At 36.4% G+C, this 19069-nt stretch overlaps 1 pseudogene; it reads left to right on the top strand.

Moving 5' to 3' along the window:
- Positions 1-7781: 7781 nt before the first annotated feature.
- Positions 7782-8572, top strand: LOC105299409 (annotated as a pseudogene).
- The last annotated feature ends 10497 nt before the right edge of the window (positions 8573-19069 follow it).

Raw genomic sequence — 19069 nt, 5'->3', positions numbered from 1 at the left:
TATAACTTCTTATATTTTGTTTTAATAACAGAGTAGAAAAATACAACTCACAGAATATGTTGACAGAAATGAAAGAGCTCTTAAAGCAATTTCAGCAAGTTCAAGTTATTCATTTTTAAATTTTACTCTAACTAAGTAATATTTATTTATTTTTATTTTTTATGTTGGTATGTGAATACTTTCTGATTCGTTTATTACTATTAAGATTAGTGCATTTTATTTATTTTTTAAAAAATAGTTTTTCAATTACAGTTGACATACAATATTATATTAGTTACAGGTATACAATGCAGTGATTAAACATTTATATAAATTAGGAATTGACTACCACAATACATCTAGTACCCATCAGAAACCATATATAGTTGTTACAATATTATTGACTGTATTCTTTATACTATCTATAATTTACATCTTCATTGTTACTTTGTAACTTCCAATTTACACTTTTTAGTCCCTTCCACTTTTTCATCCACCCCCAAAACCCTCCCATCTGACAACCATCAAAATGTTCTCTGTATCTATGAGTTGTTTTGTTGTTGTTGTTGTTCATTTATTTTGTTCCTTAAATTCCACATATAAGTGATTACATATGGTATTTGTCTTTCTCTGTATCACTTATTTCTCTTAGCATAATACCTTCTAGGTCCATCCATATTGTTGCATATGGCAAGATTTTGTTATTTTTTATGGCCAAGTAATATTTCATTATATATATGTACTGCCTCTTCTTTACTCAGTCCTCCATTGATGGACATCAAGATTGCCTCCATATCTTATTTATTGTAAATAATGCTGCAATTAACATATGGATGCATATGTCTTTTTGAATGAGTGTTTTGAGTTTCTTCATATAAATATCCACAAGTGAGATTACTGGGTCCTCCTTTGTCTCTTGTTACAGGCTTTGTTTTCAAGTCTATTTTACCTTGTATAAGTATTGCTACCCCAGTTTTTTTTCCATGTCTATGTTCATGAAATATGCTTTCCATCCCTTTACTTTCAATATGTGTTTTTCTTTTGATCAGAAGTGAGTCTCCTATAGGTAGCATATGTAAGGGTCTTGTTTTCTTATCCATTCAACCACACTATGTTTTTTGATTGGAACATTTAATCTATTCACATTTAAAGTGATAGATATGTAGTTATTGTCATTTTATTATTCATATTTTCTTCTCCTCCTTCTCTTTCTCCTTCTCCTTCTTCTCCTTCTTCTAGAAGTTCTGTAACATTAATTATAATACTGGTTTGGTTGTGATGAACTCTTTTAGCTTTTTCTTGTCTGGGAAGATCTTTATCTGTCCTTCAATTCTAAATAATAGCTTTGATGGGTAGAGCAATCTTGGTTATAGGTACTGTCTTTTCATCACTTTGAATATTTAATGCAAATTCCTTCTGTCCTTCAAAGTTTCTGTTGAGAAATCAGCTGACGGTCTTATGAAAGTTCCCTTGTAGGTAACCACTGCTTTTCTCTTGCTACTTTTAAGATTCTCTCTTTGTCTTTAAATTTTGATATTTTAATTTTGATACGTCTTTGTGTGGGCCTCTTTGGATTCATCTGGTATGGGACACTCTGTGCTTTTTGGGCTTGGATGCCTATTTTCTTCACCAAATTAGGAAAGTTTTCTGTCATTATTTCTTTAAATAGTTTTTTTTGTTGTTTTTGTTTTTTGTTTTTTGTTTTTTGTTTTTCAATTCCTTGCTCTCTCTCTTCTCCTTCTGGTAACCCTAGGATACGAATGTTGTTAGACTTGATGTTGTCCTCAAGGCCTCTTAAACTATCTCTTTTTTGTAAATTTATTTTTGCTGTTCTGATTGTCTGTTTTTGCTACCTTGCCTTCCAAATCATTGATTTGATCCTCTGCTTCATCTAACCTACTGTTGATTCTCTCTAATGTAGTCTTCATTTTAGTTATTGTATTTTTCATTTCTGTTTTTTTTTAATGTTTCTTATCTCTTTATTGAACTTCTCACTGAGATCATTGGGCATCTGTATAACCAAAATTTTGAACTCCACATCTAGTACATTGCTTGTCTACATTTTGTTTAGTTCTTTTTCTTGAGCTTTGTTCTATTCTTTGATTAGGCACATGTTTCTTTGTTTCTTCATTTTGCCTGCCTCCCTATGTTTGTTTCTATGTATTAGGTAGAATATCTCTCACTATTGGTAGAGTCGCCTTACATCGTAGGTGTCCTGTGGGGCCCAGCGGCACAGCCTCCCTGGTCAGCTAAGCTGGGTGCTCTAGGTATGTCCTTTGTGTGAGCTGTGTGTCCCCTCCTGCTGTAATTGGGCCTGGATTACTACTGGTACTTTAACAGGAGGGATTGGCCCTCAGGCTGATTTTTTATGATGACTGACCATGACTGCAGTGGAGAAGCTGTTGTGTAGGGGCTGTCCCTACAGGGCAGTATTCACTTTAGCAGGGCTCTGGTATCTGCTGAGTCTACCCTTTGGGTGTGTCATTGTGGAAGTGTTTGTGTGGTGCTATTGTGTGTTCCAAAGCTGGCCACCAGATGTGTTGGTTGGGGCCTCTTGAGAGGGTCTGTGATACAGGCCAGGATCAGCTGCTGCCTATGTCCTGTCTGGAGTCACTCGGTATGAATTGCAAAGTGATCTTCAGATGGTTGCCAATTGAGCTGGACTTGGAGGTGCTGGGAGAGGCTAAGCCGTGAATTGAGATGGGAGTCAATAGTGCCAGATTTAGGGCTGCTTAGCAAGAGGCACAGGGCATACTTAGGCCAGATGCAGCTTGTTTGGTGTCTGTGAACCTTTGAGAGATTTAAGGAAAGCTTTCATCATGAGCCAAGATAGGCCATTTGTATGAAACAGCTTGGGTGGGCCTGCAAGATGGATGCCATGGTGTCTCAGAATCATCAGAGCTGGATGAACAGTATTAGCTAGGTTGATGGAGACTCAGGTATGGCACCTTCTTGAGTAGGATGAGGGCTCAACAAAACAATATTTGCTTCTGTCAGCATTTTCATCTAGGAGAATATTGCCCCACCAGTCCTTGCCCTCAAGCCAGACAATTCTATTTCCCCCTGTATTTCCCTGGTGCCTTTTGAACATCTTCTCCTGTGATGGAGCTCAGAGCAAGTGAGTCCATCAGCAAGTAAGTCTATTTGTGAGGAACATCTAAAACTCCAACAGCCCTCTGTGTTGCTCAGTCACACTCTTCACTGGTTTTCACAGGCAGAAGTTATCAGGACTTTTCCTACAAAAATTGGAACCCTGGGATGAGGAGGCTGGTGTGGGGCTGGAATACCTCACTATTCAGTGGAGACTTCTACCATTGAGATATCAGTCTCAATTTTTCACCGCCACATGTGAGTCAAATGATAACATTTTAAAATTCAGCTTCAAGTGTTACTGATAACCAGTTCCAAAATTTTAACTTGTAAAATTATAGTAAAATTATCCTTTGATGAAGGAAATTGATTTTATATTTAATGCATATTTGGGTATGTCCTTTGCGTGAGTTGTGTGTACTGATATTAAGATATTGCATATTGTAATGCGGTCCTGATGATCATGACTACAATACAGCTTGCATCAAATGTGACTCAACAAGTGAACTCAATAATACCCGAGTTGGTCAATACTCTGTTCAATGAGATAAGCACTTTTTTAGATACTGTAGCAATGTAAATGTGGTTGTAAAAGTTTCTAAACTCAGTTTCTATACTTATCTCATCATAGAATAGTAACATTCAATTCACTTATCGGCATTGATTCAAAGTCTACATTTTGAGTAGCATTGGCTTAGTGGTTTAGATAGATTAACTTAAGAAATAATGTGGAACTTTTGGTCAAGATGGTAGAATAGGTAAATGCTGTGCTCTACCTCTTCCCATGATCACATGAAGATAACAACTAAACCACATAATAACTACACTTGAGAACCACTTGAAGACCAACTGAACAGAACTCCTATAACTAAGAATATAAAGAAGATGCCATGTTGAGGCTGGTAGGGATGGCAGAGTTTCAAAACAGGCTTGTCCCATCCCTGTGTGTGGTGATTCAAAATCAGGAGAGATATCTTGGCTGTATAGGTGACCCCTAAGAAGCAAGGGGTCTCAGCCCCATACTTGGATCCCCAGTCCAGAGCACCAGTGCTAGGAAGAGGAGTCCTCACAACATTCAGCTGTGAAAATTAGCAAGGATTCCATCTGGAGGTCTGCTGAAGACCCAGACATCCTTTTAAAGGGCCCAAGCACAGACTCTCACTCACAAATACTTGCCCTAAACCCTAGCAAAGGGACAGTAACACAAAAAGTTCCAGGGACACAAAAGGAAAAACTGAATTGTCTGGATTCTGGGTGATGGCTGTAGGGGTAGTTCTCTTCAGGACTAAAGTACTTGTAGGTATCATTCTTGTTGAGCCCTCAACTTATCCAGCCTGCAAGCACTGGTGAGTGCCCATTCTGAGTTTCCATCAACCTTGCTAACACCATTCTTGTCTCACCCCGGTGATTCTCTGAGACCTTGCCCCACTCAATTCACATGCCTGACCTGTACCTCTTTCAGAGGCTAATCCATACAAGTAGCCAGCCTGGGCCCATGTTTTTGGCTTTGTTGAAATCTCTCAAACAAGCAGTGGTAGGCCTCAGTGTGTCCTGTACCTCTTGTAAAGTAACTCCATGTTAGTATCTAGCGGCAGCCAGCCTCGGTTCATAGTATAACCACTCCCAGGCATCTCCAAGCCCATCACAGGCAGTTACCAACTACAGATCACATACCAGGTGGCCCTAGGCCAGACACAAGCAGTGACTGAGCTTGGTCTACACCAGAACCCCTGCCAAGAGGCCTAGAGCCAATGTATCCCATTACTGGCTTCAGACCATGCCAGAGCCTCCACCTTATTAGCAAAACAAGTAGAGCACCCAAAAGTGGACTTGCTAGGCACCAGAGCCCCACAAAAACAAATTCTGCTTTGTGGGGTTAGCACCCACACAATGGCTTGTCTGCTGTAGTCATGGCCAGTTCTCACAGCTAGTCAGCCTGAAGGTCATTTTCACCCACTGACATACCAATAGCAATTAAGGCTCAACGACAACAGGACAGCACACAAGACCCACACAAGTGAAACACCAGGAGCACCCTGCTCAAGTGAACAAGGAGACTGGTCCATGGGGCCCCACAGGACACCTATTATGTAAGGGCACTATGCCAAGCCTGAGAGACATAGCAGATCTGCCTTATAAATAGAAACAAACACAGAGGGGCAGGCAAAATGAAGAAACAAACATGTCCCAAATGAAAGGACAGGAAAAAACTCCAGAAAAAGAACTAAACAAAGTGGAGGCAAGTAGTCTATCAAATGTAGAGTTTAAAATACTAGTTATTAATTCTCAGTGTACTAGAGGAAGAGTACACATGGGTAATTACATGTGTAATTACAGTTAATTAAGGAATAGACACTATCACACACACAAAGTAAAAAGAAAAGTAATGGCAATAACATAAACATGGAGTGGGTAAATATGGTAGTCATTTTAGAATGTGTTTGAACTTCAGTGACCTTCAGCTTAAAATATCCTGCTATAAATATAGCTTGGTATGTATTAAGCACATGGTAATGACAAACCAAATATCTATAAGAGATATACAAAAATAAAGAGAAATGAATCCAAACACAGCACTACAGAAAATCATGAACATACAAGGGAAGAGAGCATGAGAATAACAAAGGAACAGATAAGAACTACAAAAATATCAAAAATAACTAAAATAAAAAGGCAATAATTGCATTTCTATCAATAATTACTTTAAACATAAATGCATTTAATATTCCAATCAAAAAAATGAATGAATAAAGAATAAGTGGTACATATATATATACATACATACATACATATACATACATACAATGGACTATTACTCAGCTATAAAAAGAATGAAATCATACCATTTGTAACAACATGGATGAACCTAGAGGGTATTATGCTAAGTGAAATAAGTCAGACTGAAAAAGACAAATTCTGTATGATTTCACTTATATGTGGAATCTAAAAAGACAACATAAACAAAACAGAAAGAGACTCATAGATACAGAGAACAAACTGATGGTTTCCAGATGCGAGGGAGTAGAGGGATAGGTGAAAAAGATGAAGGGATTAAGAAGTACAAACGGCAGTTACAAAATAGTCATGGGGTATAATGTACAGTTTAGGGAATATTGTAATAAGCATAGTGTCATGTGGGTACAAGACTTATGGGGAGATCACTTGTAAGCTATATAAATATCCAACCACTCTGCTGTACACCTAATGCAATATTGAATGTCAAGTGTAATTGAAAAATTTTTAAAAACTTAAAAAAGAAAATGTATGTAAAGCATTCTACCTAGTTAGAGATACATAGTAAGTATTCAGTAAATATAGCTATTATTTATGTTTATACTATTGATATTATTTAAAATGTTCACAAGCAAGCTCGAAAGGCTTTGCTCAATGGGAAAAGCAGGTTTCAGTAGTTAAGATGTACTCAACGTTAAGTTAAAGTCTGCTCATAGACCATGCAAACCACAGACGTCCACTCTATCACCCATTCAAAAGGAGATGCTATCCATTAAAAAAGGCAACTTTGCTTCATTAATAACACCTGTTTGGCCACACTGCCTTTACCCAGTTTTGGTGCGGAGTCCTTTCAGGAAATACCTGTGTATGCCCTATCACAAACCATTCTGATTCTAGTTAAAGTATCAGAAAAGAAGAACGTGAGATTTAAGTAGTCTATTCAGGACAATGATTCCTGAGTCTCTTCATTTTCAGGAAACATGACAAGCTGCAGCTAAGTCAGAGACTTTCTAATGTCCACACTTACATTTTCTCCCCTTTCTGGAGAAATTTGAACCCAGGGGTTGATATTTTGAAATTGCCTGATGGCTGCATGGAGATCGCACAAGACTACAAAACTGACTGAATTTACTTACCAGATACTGAATTGGATAAGTGCACTCGATTCATTAGCCAGAATTTTGAGGGCCTCTGGTAACTGCTTCTCTCATATTCTTTTGCATGTTTTACCCTCAATTAGTGGCCTTAATAAATCAGATTGCCTTATTGGTCATAGAACAAATGCTGTGTACTTTTTCCTTATGAATATTTCACCTTTGCCATGAGCCACCAAATGTGGTCCAATAATCATCAAAAATGGGTAAGTCAGGTAGAATAATTTAGTAGTGAAAGACAGCAAGCAGAAATGCATTAGTAACCAGGAGACCAAAGAGAATTTCTTGGGTAAGAAATTCACAAAAAGATCTGAACTCTTCCTGTCATATTACAGAATGACCTCAGACTGTACTTATACAGTCTGGAGGTGGCCTAAGATACATAGAGGGTAACTAATTGTCATTTATCTGGTATGTTTATTATATTTTTTTTGTAGATTTATTAATGGCATTGTTCTGTTGCTATCTGGAATGTACATCATCTGTATACAATTGTACATTTTTGTGGTTTAGTTGTTTTACTTATGCATTTTGAGTACATTGTTTTATCATGGATTTTTAATTGTTCAATTATTACTCTGTTCCTGCTTTTGTGTCTATGGCACAGCAGCCTTGGAACATTAGAGTAGGAGGGACCTAGTCTCCCAACCCTAGAATGCACAGCTTCATAGTCTAGTCATTTAGACATCTTTGACAAACAACATCTATGAAAAATGGAGTTTTAGCAGCCTTCCTAATCACTGTTTCTTAGTTACCTTGAAATATGCACTAGCTCGCGGGCGCAGAGTCTTCTCTTTCCGGCGCACTAGGCAACAGACTGCCTCCATGGGCCAAATGATCCTCTGACAAAGGAAGGGCGCCGGCTCTGTGATCCGGCACTCGTGAAGCACCGCAAGGGCGCCGCGCGTCTGTGCACCGCGGACTTCTCCGAGCTGCACAGCTACATCAAGGGCATCGTGAAGGATATCATCCATGATCCAGGCTGCGGCACACCCTTCGTCAAGGTAGTCTTCCGGGATCCATACCGGTTTAAGAAGCGGACAGAGCTGTTCATCGCTGTTGAAGACATCCACACCGGACAGTTCATGTACTGTGTCAGGAAAGCTCAGCTGAACATTGGCAATGTGCTCCCAGTGGGCACCATACCCAAGGGCACCATCATGTAGAGGAAAAGCCTGGCGACCAGGAAAAGCTGGCCTGAGCCTCTGAGAACTATGCCACCGTCATCACCCCCAACCCCGAGACAAAAAAGACTCTAGTGAAGCTGCCTTCGGGCTCCAAGAAGGTCATTTCCTCCACCAACAGAGCTGTGGTAGGTGTAGTAGCTGAATGTGGCCACACTAACAAGCCCATCCTGAAGGCCGGCCATGCCTACCACAAGTATAAGGCAAAGAGGAATTGCAGACCACGTGTGCATGGCGTGGCCATGAACCCTGTGGAGTATCCATTCGGAAGTGGCAACCACCAGCACATAGGCAAACCCTCTACCATCTGCAGAGATGCCCCTACTGGTGGCAAAGTGGGTCTCATTGCTACCCGCCTGACTGGGCGTCTGCGGGGAACCAAGACTGTGCAGGAGGAAGAGAACTAGGGCTGAGGATTCTCCTTCTGCCACTAAAAAAAAAAGAAAAGAAAAAAAAAGAAAAAAAAAGAAAAGAAAAGAAAAGAAAAAAGAAAAAAATAAAATACCCACTGAGCCTTGATTCCAATAAAATATTCTAATAATAAATGTCATAGCTACATTTCATTGTGAAAAAAAAATGATGACTCTGAGCAATTAATAGTCCAATGTTTATTTCCAAAAAACAAACAACTAGAAAATGACTATTCTCAGATTTGGTAAACCTCTGTTTTTAAGGTTGGGAATAATTACAGTCTTTACCAAAACTTTTGGCAAAAAATTATAGATAAAATATGCTTCTAGCATTTAAAAAAAATCAACTGAAATTTGGTTGAACTTGATAAGCATCATCTTTCTATTTTCTTATATTTGAAGAGCAACTCCTGGGGAATACTGAAGAAAAATGAGTTAACTTGGACTTTTTCAGAATTACTTGAAAATTACAGTTTCCAGATGAGCACCATGAGAAAAGCTTATTGCATTATAATTGCATTATTGTTTTCATCACATTTATAATATCCTGACATTTCTAAAATATATATAACATCATGGTCTAATTAATAATTATGCTGGTTTACACTCTATTCAAAAGTGAAAAAAAATATATGTATTTACTATATATTTGTATTAAATATTATTACTATGTATCACTTCTTCATCAATGCAATTGGTTTTGTGGCTGTCTTTTTAGCATAGTTTCCAGTTTTCAACATATTGAGCTTCTAAAGAAAATATTCTTGCTCAAAATGCATGCTTTGCAGACAATATATGAGCCCCTTAAGTGTAAGATTTGTACTTTAGTCCTTAGAAAGCTCTTCAATGACCATCTAATGTAAAGTGATTCTCATTCCTTTCTACCATTCTTTATATTGAATCCTTGTTTGTTTCTTTCATGATACTTACAGTAATATTTAATAGATTTATTTATTTTCTATTTACTTGATTTGTTCTTTCTCTTGCCTCCATCAGAATGTAAGCTTCATGAGGAAGGGCCTGAGCCAGACATGTTCCCTATACCATAGGGGTCCCCTACTCTCAGGCTGCTGACTGGTACCAGTCTGTGGCCTGTAAGAAACTGGGCCACACAGCAAGAGATAAGCAGCAGGTGAGCGATCGAAAGTTCATCTGTATTTGCAGCTGCTCCCCAGCGCTAGCATCACTGCCTCAGCTCCACCTCAGATCATCAGGCATTAGATTCTCATAGGAGCACCAGTCCCTGGTGCCAAAAAGGTTGGGGATCACTGCCCTATAGTATTTCTAGTAATTGAAATGTTGCCTGGCACATAGTTGGAGCCTAATAGATTTCAATAGAATGAATGGAGATTCTCATAGTTCTTTATAATAACGGTTGTACTTAGCACCATAGTAGTATTCAGTAAATGTTTGTTGATTATTAGATATTTGGAAATAGCATAAGTAGGTTAGAGCTATCTCCTCTGTACGGTGATGTTAATATTGAATTTGTTAGCTACGATGATACTACATTCATTTCCTATTGTTGTCTAAACAAAGGCTGAATCTCTTTCTCCAGAGTGCCAACTCTAATGCTGTGCTCTCACTGTTCCACTAAGTCCCTGAAACAAATGTAGTCCACTTTTCAATTTGTTTTATCAACATGTAATATTCAGAGGATCCACATACTGTATGTGACCAGTAAATCAATGCTGCTAACAGATATACTACAAAAGCAATACCTAATGCTGGAGGGGAGGAAGAATGAGTAAAGCGAAAAAAAAAAAAGGAAAAAAGGAAATATAATCATTAAGCAGTTTGCATAATAAAGAAGAATGAAGTGAGTAAAAAACTGGTTATTTACTAGGTATCTGAGTGTTAAAGTGGGAAGGGCGCTAGTTTGGAAATCAGATGATCTTGATTTGAACCCTAGCCCTCATACATACTAGTTGTGTGGCCTCAGCCAAATAACTTAATCTCTTGGATCTTGTTTCCATCACTTTAGAAAATGGATAGTAATAGCCTCATGTACCACAATGAGATCATGTATATGCATGTCCATGGACAACTACATTTTATATTAACCATGAAATTTAATTTCAGATAATTTTAAATTTAACTTTTTTATTACTGTCTATTAGGCTTTGCCACTTACTTTGGTAAGTTATTTTAGTGTCACGGGCCTTAGTTTCCTCATCTGAAAATGGGCATATTTATATATACCTAATTGGATTTCTGGGAAATTACCTTGTGCATTACCTTGAATGGTGCTTCAATAAATAGGTAATTAACACATTGAAAGTGCCACTGTTATGATGGCTAATGATTAACCTCATTTATTTAAAAGTCTCTGAGTGTGTGTGTGTGTGTGTGTGTGTGTGTGTGTGTGTGTGCGCGCGCGCGCGAGCGCATGTAAGAATGAGGACAAGAACTTGCATTACAAGAACTTGCATCAGAGACACACAGAAAGTATAAAAAGGACACTAATTGTCTACAAAGGCCAATTTAGAGATTATATGAGCCACTTTAAACTTCTAGATTAGTGCATGCGTTAATGAAAACTTCTGAACTTTTTGAGGATTGATCCTCTAAAATAGCATGATAATACCACTCACATCCTGCCTTTCTCCTTAATTATTGAAAAAAATAACCAAATTTATGGTTTGGGTCACTTTGCGAGTACAAACATGTTATAGAACTGTTAATGAGAAAATAAAAGAACATACTTCATCTTGTTCAACAATGAAAGTTGGACAAATAATACTATAAAGATCAATAATAATCATAACGGATGATATATTTTTCTGCACTTAGAGTTAAAGAAAATAAACCAGGCCAATTTTCAGAATAAGAGAGTCATTTTCTGGGATAGAACATCTGGTGATAGAGATTTGAAGGAGCAGAATTTCAAAATAGTATAATGAGATTCAATGAAAATTAACTTAAGCACCCTCTGCTGAGCTTGCTCTGGGAGGGAAGGCTGAGGTTTAAAGAAGCCATTTTCTGCTGAATAAACCCTCTGCTTACCATTTTCATCGGTCTCTCTCCCAATTTGGTTTGCTTTACAACAGTTAGCTATATGAAGAGGCTTTGCTTTCAATGAGTTTATCTGGACTTTGGCCAGTAGTGTGCTCATAAATGTTTAAAAAGTACTGCCCCTCGAAGCTCTGACTTGTAGTGTTTTCTGATGTCCATGGTAAATATATACTCACCACAGCTAATTTAAAGCAACCAATGGTTTAACTACTAGCTTAATTAATGCTGGAAAATAGAACAATCAGCTCTTGTGGTATGGTAGTAGCTAAGCTTAATACACTACTCACTGTGGCTACAATGTGAATGGTTTCTTGGCTAGGTTATATAATTTTATGTGGAATAGTTGAGGCAGAGAGGAATATTTCCGAGGAAGCCCAGCTGAGATGCACTGAACTAAGTGTAGCACAATAGCAATTCTTTATGTTGAATATTTCCATCATATTCTCTCCAGTAAATACAATCTACATTTCAAATCTCTGGAAATGTTTAATTATTAGTAGCTTCCTAGGGTTTGGCTTCTTTCAATGTTGTCTTCTCTTATTTTATCCCAGTTTAGATATTTTGAAATATCCAAATCTATTGTTTTAGGAATTAAATTTTAAGGCAGTACCTTTATGTGCAGTATTGTGGTCATCTAACTAAACTGGCCAGTCATTTCAGTCTAAACATTCAGGAAAACTAATTCAATCTCCAAAAGCAGTCACCATCAGTGAGTGCTTCTTTGCCTGGCAGTGCGCTACCCATTTGATAATATAAAAGTGAAGAAGATGCAGCTCCTGCCTTCACAGAGTTCACCTTTCTGCCAAAAGTCAGTTGCTGTTATTGATTGAATTGTGTCTGCTCAAAATTCATGTGGCGAAATTCTAACCCCCAGGACCTCAGAATGCAACTGTATTTGAAGATAAGGCCTTTAATGAGGTTATTAAGTTAAAATGATGCTGTTATAGCGTGCCCTAATCCGATGTGACTGGTGTCCTCATAAGAAGAGGAAATTGGACTCACAAAAAGACATCAGGGATGTGGACACACAAAGAAAGGACTATATGAGGAGAAAGTGAGAAGGTAGCCATCTACAAGCCAAGGAGATAAGCCTTAGAAGAAACCAAACCTGTCATCACCTTGATCTCACACTTCCAGCCTCCAAAACTGTGAGAAATAAATTTATGTTGTTCAAGCCAACAGTCTGTGGTATTCGTTATGCCAGTCCTAGAAAATTAATAGTTACCATAACTAAGTATTTACAATATCAGAAAGGGTTAGGCTCAGTTGTAAAGAGCATAAAATCCAAAATAAAAGTGGTTTTATGGATATATATTATTTCTGTCTCAGATAATGAGCAACACAGAGCTGTCATGGCATCCTTGATCCATTATTTGCATTTGAGACCTCAGTTCCTCCCAATCTATCACTCTGCCATGCTGAGTATGTAGCCCTTACCTTCATGATTGTGGCATTTTTATTGCAGACAGAAGGATGAAGGAGGGTTTGAAATAGAGAAGTAAAGTTGTTAATGGAGAAAGAATTCTAGAAGCTGCCACATGATGTATTTGCTTATGTAGCACTGCACATAACTATGACTCATGGCTACATCTAGCTGTAAGTAAGATTGGGAGTATAATATTTAGCTCAGCTAAAAAATGTATTACTGTGAAAAAAATGGATAGGGGAATAAGTAAATTCTGATAAACTCTGCCTTAATGACTATCTAAATAGCATTGCTCACCCTTCTTTCCAAACACAGAACATATTTCACTCCTTCTCAAGAGAAAAGTCGCAAAGTCCCATCTAGTTACTGTGTTCATCAAAAAGTTCAAAATATCATGTGACACACCTTTTAAAAATCACATCCAGATATAATTTATTGTGCTCTGGTTGCCTGTAAACAAATAAATTCATTGTGCTTTGGTCACCTATAAACTAAGAGACGAGTTATCTGCCCTCCCACTCACCAACCTAGTATAGAATTATAGAGAAACAGAATAGTTGCAATAAAATTCCCATTTAGAAGAGGGGAGAACGGGAACCACATTCTTACTTATAAGTAAGAAATTACTTATCCACAGTAATGATCTAATCATTTGGGGGCAGAAATAGTAAACATTCTGAGCACAAGCATGGAAGTGTGAAATTAAATTTTATGAATGAAAAAGTTGCTTCACATAGTGATTTCAGTGAACTGTCTAGTTTATTCAAGTGTTCATAAATAACAGCTGAATTATCCCTTGATCAGGCTATTTCAAATAACTTTAAAGTTAATATAATTTATGATCCATCATAAAAGAAAAGGAAGAAAACGAAAATGACATTTACTGATTGACTATTATATTCATTCATGCAACAAATAAAAACAAAGTAATAAAGATTGACCACTATTCCAGGTGCTGGGGACAGAGGAGTGAAGAAAAAACTAGTGAAGAGCATGCTCTTATAGAATTTATGTTTTGATAAGAGAAACAGGCAATTAGCAAAAATAGAATTAAATATATGTTGTGCCAATTTTTAAATGCTATGGAGAAAAATGAAGTTTGATAAGGTGTTAGAAAGAGCCAGATTGGGGTGGTGGTAGTGGTGGTATCTTAAACAAAGTTATCAAAGAAGATTTGAGTAGCGACCCAAAGAGAGTTTTTGTGAAAGATTGTACTTAAATGTTAAGAATTGTATAGAATTTCATACATATAAACTTTATTCACCCCTCAAAACATTGCTATTATAAATATAAGTTGTCAGCATTATAATCTTACAGAGAAAGAAAAGGAGAGGGAAGATGGAAAAAACAAACTTTGTGAAGAAACCAAGTGTAATATATCAAACTGATCTAGTGTGAATCTATACTTAGGTTTTATCACCTGTTGTACTTTCAACCTGGCTCAGTTCCTCAAATACTGTTCAGATGGATTTGAATTTTTTTCTGCTTATATACTTATTTATAAAATACACAAAAAGTTGTTATTTATTCAAGGGAAATACTATTTTTCTAAATTTTATTCTGGAAGGACAAAGAAATATGGGCAGTACTGAGCAGGGGCATTATGCATATAATCAGATTGACCTGAAGGTGTATCCTATATCTACCACGTACTAGTTGTAAGAATTTAGGAAAGTTAATTTGAGTCTCAGTTTCCTAGACTATATTTTTTCTATTATTATTATTATTATTATTATTATTATTATTATTATTAATTATTTATGCCTACAGCACCTGGTCTTCCTAAGTGGTCTCCCATCCAAGTACTAACCAGGCCTGACTCTGCTTAGCTTGCGAGATCAGACATCAGGCTTGTTCTGGGTGGCATGGCCGTAGACCATGCACCGTGGCTCCACTGGGGTTCCTAGACTATAAAAATGGATTAACACCTACTTATCTTACAGCTTTGAGAAAATTCAACAAAACCTTAATATGAAGGGTATAGAACACTACCTCGCAGATGTCCAGTGTTGACTGCCTTGCTCTTTTCCAAAACATATCTATAAAACACTTTAAATAACTTGAAAACATATTATAATACACAAAAAATATCATTCATAAGAACAAACTATTCAATTTGATGCAGATAATATATTTGACTCATTGATAGTCAATATGCCAAGGTGGTGAAAAGGGGAATTTTAGAGTCAGGCAGACCTAGAGTTTTCTTTCTTTTCCATTACTTAATAATATATATCTGATATATAGTCAGACACTTTAAATATCTTCTTGCTTTATTCTCTTAACAGTCTTCTAAGTTCAGTCTTATTATCTCTATTTTACTGATGTGTAATAGACTCAGAGAGGTTAAGTGATATGCTCATGATCACAAAGCTAGCAAGTAGCAAATGTGGCCTTATTCAATTTCAAAATTATGTGTTTTTTTTTGTCATATTGTACTGTTATTATGGCTATCAGTTTGTAGGTCAGATAAGGATTATCATATAATCTAATTTATTTCTCTAAAGGCTTAAGAGATCTACTAGTGCAGTGTTAGGTTAAATAAAAGCAGTACCCACTGGTTTTCATTTCTGATTCTTCCATACCACTGAGGGGTTCTCTATCTTTTGAGTCACTTTCTTTTATTGTCTATGGCAGTTTGTTTTATCTCAGAGGAAACTTTCCTAATTCATCTTTGACATTCCAAATTTCTACACTGGTTCTCAGTTTGCTGATTGTGTCACAAATGTTTCTCAAAGCTGGATCAGGCTGAAAGTGAAATGGTATCACACAAATATAGGTGGATATTCTCTGCAATAAAATGCAGGTAACCTTGAAATCAGCCTCTTAGGCCCCAGAGATTCAGACTCGGGTAAAAGGGCCAGGCCAGATGGGGCAGGAGGATGCACAGTATTGAAATCTTAGATGACTTTACTACACCACCCTTTTCCCTCTTGCTGTGACAATTCCTCATCTTATCCACCTACCCCCTACTGTAGAATAGCTAGCTCTTCTGGGGGAGGAATGCAGGGATATTTACTGAAGGCAGGACTTAATGGACAAAATAAAATGAGTTCCCAGCACCACTAAGAGTGACCTCTTAGGTATAGACCCCCCATCTAAAATGATTGAGACAAGGCAGGGGTACAGGGAGGGAGTGAACAAATACACTGATTGGAGGTTACTTGAGGTCATAGCTGTCCTGTTCACTTATAAAGACTGTTTTGAGGTTCGTTGTTCTAATTTATTTTAAGTTAGATAAAACTGAGGTGTGTGGTGCCATCGTCTCTTGGCGTACATGGAAAGAGAAGAAGGGGTAGCTCATTTTTTATGCTGACTTTTTTTTCTACTATTTTCCTTTTTTCTTCTCCATTTGAGGCCTCTGGAGGTTTTGGTTATCTCCCTATTTTGTTGCCAGAATTGTCTTTCATTGCCTCTTGATTCTAACTTGTAAATAAAGAAAATATTATTAAAAGAATAGAGAAATCAGCCTCTGAGGACTCTGGCTCTGTGACCATTAAAATATTTTTGACACGGAATTTTTACAGGAAAGGTCTCAGTGATCACATTTTTTTTCATTTAGAATTGACATTCAAAATTATTTTATATTAGTTTCAGCATAGTGGTTAGACATTTGTATAATTTATGAAGTGGTTCCCCAATTAGTCTAGTACCGACTTGGCACTATATATAGATATTACAATATTATCAACTATATTCCTTATGCTGTACTTCACATTCCTGTGACTATTTTGTAACTAATAAGTTTTACTTCTTAATCCCTACACGTTTTTCACCCAGCTCCAAAACTACCCTCCCATCTGACAATCATCAGCTTGTTCCTTGCATCTATGACTCTATTTCTGTTTTGTTTTTGTTCATTTTGTTCTTTAAATTTCACATATAAGTGATTTCATATGGTATTTGCCTTTCTCTGTTTGACTTATTTCACTTAACAGTACCTTCCAGGTCCATCCATGTTGTCACAAATGGAAAGATTTCATTTACTTTCACACCCGAGTAATATTCCATTGTGTACATGTATCACTTTTTCTTTATTCAATCCTCTATGGGTGGACACTTGCATTACTTCCATATTTTGGCTGTTTTAAATAGTGCTTCAATGAACATAGAAGATATATATATATATATATATATATATATATATATATATATCTTTTTGAATTAGTATTTTAAATTTTATCACATAAATACCGAGAAGTGGAGTCTCTGGGTCAAAAGGTAGTTCTATTGTTAATTATTTGAGAAACTTCCAAATTAATGTCCATAGTGGCTGCACAAATTTTCAATCCCATCAGTAGTTCATGAGGGTTTCCTTAACTCCACATCCTCACCAACACTTGTCGTTTATTAATTTATTGATGCTAGCCATTCTGACAGATATGAAGTGATACCTCATTTTGACTTTAATTTGATTTCTCTGATAATTAGTGATGTTGAGCATCTTTTCATGCCTGCTGGCAATCTGTATATCCTCTTTGGAGAAATGTCTATTCAGGATTTCTGCTTAATTTTTTATTGGATTGTTTGTTCTTCTAGTGTTGATTTGTATAAATACTTTATACATTTTAGATATCAACCAATTATCAGATGTATGATTGGCAAATATTTTCTACTATTCAGTAGAATGTCTTCTTGTTTTGTTGCTGGTTTCCTTTGTTCTGCAATAACATTTTAGTTTGATATAGGCCCATTTGTGTATGTTTTCTTTTGGTTCCCTTGCTCAAAGAGATATCTCAGAAAAAATACAACTAAGAACATTGTCAGAGAGTTTACGGCCTATGTTTTCTTCTAGGAATTTTAATTTTTTAATCCACTTTGAGGGGATTATTCTTGTATATGGTGTAAGAAGGTGGTCCAGTTTCATTGTTTTACATGTATATGTCTAGTTTTCCCAGCACCATTTATTGAACAGACTGCCTTGACTCCATTGTATATTCTTGTCTCCTTTGTCATAGATTAAATGATCATTTAGGTGTAGTTTTATTCCTGGACTCTATTCTGTCCATGGAGCTATATATCTGTTTTCATACCAGCACCATGCTGTTTTGATTACAATAGCTTTGTAGTATAGTTTGATATCAGGTAGTATGATAACTTTGTTCTTTCACAAAATTGCTGTGGGCATTTGAGATCTTTTGTGGTTCCATATAAATTCTAGGATTATCTGGTCTAGTTCTGTGAAAAATGTCATTGGTATTTTGATAGAAATTACATTAAATCTATATGTTTTGTAGACAGCATATATTTTGGATAGTAAGAACATTTTAATGATTTTAATTCTTCCTACCCCAGGGTATATGTTTCTGCTTATTTGTATTCTTTTCAGTTACTTTCTTCAATGTCTTATAATTTTCTGAGTACAAATATTTACCTCTTTGGTTAAATGTGTTCCTCGGTATTTTATTCTTTTTGATACAACTGTTTGATGGGACCGTTTTTTTTTTTTGTTTGTTTGTTTGTTTTGTTTTGTTTTGTTTTTAATTTCTCTTTCTTATAATTCATTATTGGTGTATAAAAATTCAACCGATTTCTGAATGTTAACTTTGTATCCAGCTACCTTATTAAATTCATTTATTAGTTCTAATAGCTTTTGCTGGAATCCTTGGGGTTCTCTATATATTGTATCATTCATTTGCAAGTAATGATAGTTTTACTTCTTCCTTTTAAATTTGGATGCCTTTTATTTCTTTTTCTTGTCTGATAGCTGGGGCTAGGACTTCCAATATTATGCTGAGTAAAAGTGGTGAAAGTGGACATTCTTGTCTTCTTCCTCATCTTAAGGAAAATGCTTTTAGATTTTTACTGTTGAATATGATGTTAACTGCGGGATTGTCTTATATGGCCTTTATTATGTTGAGGTGTGTTCGCTTTATTCCCACTTTGCTAAGAGTTTTTATCATAAATGGGTGCTGGATTTTGTTGAATGATATTTCTGCATCTATTGATATGATCAGATGGTTTTTATTCTTCATTTTGTTTATGAGGTGTATTACAATGATTGATTTGAAGATGTTGAAACAACCTTGCATCTCAACAATAAATTTCATTTGGTGTATGATCTTCGTACTTTTATAT

This window comes from Pteropus vampyrus, unplaced genomic scaffold, assembly GCF_000151845.1.
Source record: "Pteropus vampyrus isolate Shadow unplaced genomic scaffold, Pvam_2.0 Scaffold184, whole genome shotgun sequence".
Taxonomy (NCBI): Eukaryota; Metazoa; Chordata; class Mammalia; order Chiroptera; family Pteropodidae; genus Pteropus; species Pteropus vampyrus.
The sequence above is the reverse complement of the archived record's forward strand: the minus strand, read 5'-3'. Positions and strand labels throughout refer to the sequence as shown.